The sequence below is a fragment of the Octopus bimaculoides genome, chromosome 4 (assembly GCF_001194135.2).
Source record: "Octopus bimaculoides isolate UCB-OBI-ISO-001 chromosome 4, ASM119413v2, whole genome shotgun sequence".
Lineage (NCBI taxonomy): Eukaryota > Metazoa > Mollusca > Cephalopoda > Octopoda > Octopodidae > Octopus > Octopus bimaculoides.
In genome coordinates this window covers 1,797,794-1,798,728 of record NC_068984.1, presented here as the reverse complement: position 1 = coordinate 1,798,728, position 935 = coordinate 1,797,794, and the positions used below count along the sequence as shown (strand labels likewise).

The following is a 935-nucleotide window of genomic DNA, read 5'->3' as shown; positions in this document are numbered from 1 at the left end:
GGGTGGCACATAAAAGACACCATTTCGAGCGTGGCCGTTTTCGTGCGGGTGACACGTAAAAGCACCCACTACACTCTCTGAGTGGTTGGCGTTAGGAAGGGCATCCAGCTGTAGAAACTCTGCCAAATCAGACTGGAGCCTGGTGTTGCCATCCGGTTTCACCAGTCCTCAGTCAAATCGTCCAACCCATGCTAGCATGGAAAGCGGACGTTAAACGATGATGATGATGATGATGATGATACTTTTGCATTTATTAAGAGTTGTGTTCTCTTTGATGGCTTGTGTCCTTTGAAGGTTATTCATTGGGAAGTAACACCATACCAAATTCCATTTGCTGCTTCACTCTTTTGGCCAGGTTTGAACACATAAAGTTTGATTACCACTTTTAGAAAATGTAATCTTTTGGTAGGAATTGCCATTAAATATATAATAACGATTGAAATATTGGCACTGGGCCAGGAATTTTAAGAGGAGGGTTATTGATTCCATTTCCCCTAATGCTTGACTTTTATTTCTTCAACCCCAAAAGGATGAAAGACAGATTTTGTCTGAACAGTATTTGCCATCAGAAAATAACGACCAGAAGAAATATCACTGAATATTTTGCTGAATGCATCAGTGATTCTGTTGGTTCACTGCCTTGATGATATTTTGGTTGCATTCTGCCAATGCAGTTTATATGAGCAGAGTGGAGGACAACACCACAAGGCATTGCCTGAGAGTGTTTAAGATAGCTCCAGCTACACGGAGCCACCCAAGTTGCTCAGCAACAATTCTGGTCTTTATCTTTTACTTGTATCGGTCATTAGATCACGACCATGCTGTGGCACTGCCTTGGAAGAATTCTTGGTCAAATGAATTGACCCTTGTATTAATTTTATTAAAGCTTAGTACTTATTCTGTCAGTCTCGTTTGTCGAACCTCTAAGTCATGGA

General features: G+C 41.3%; 1 protein-coding gene across 6 annotated transcripts in view; it reads left to right on the top strand.

The window, feature by feature from the left end:
- The window catches only part of LOC106869028 (origin recognition complex subunit 5), a 48,739-nt gene that overhangs the window by 41,862 nt on the left and 5,942 nt on the right, over nt 1-935 (top strand). The gene's annotated exons all lie outside the window — the stretch shown is intronic.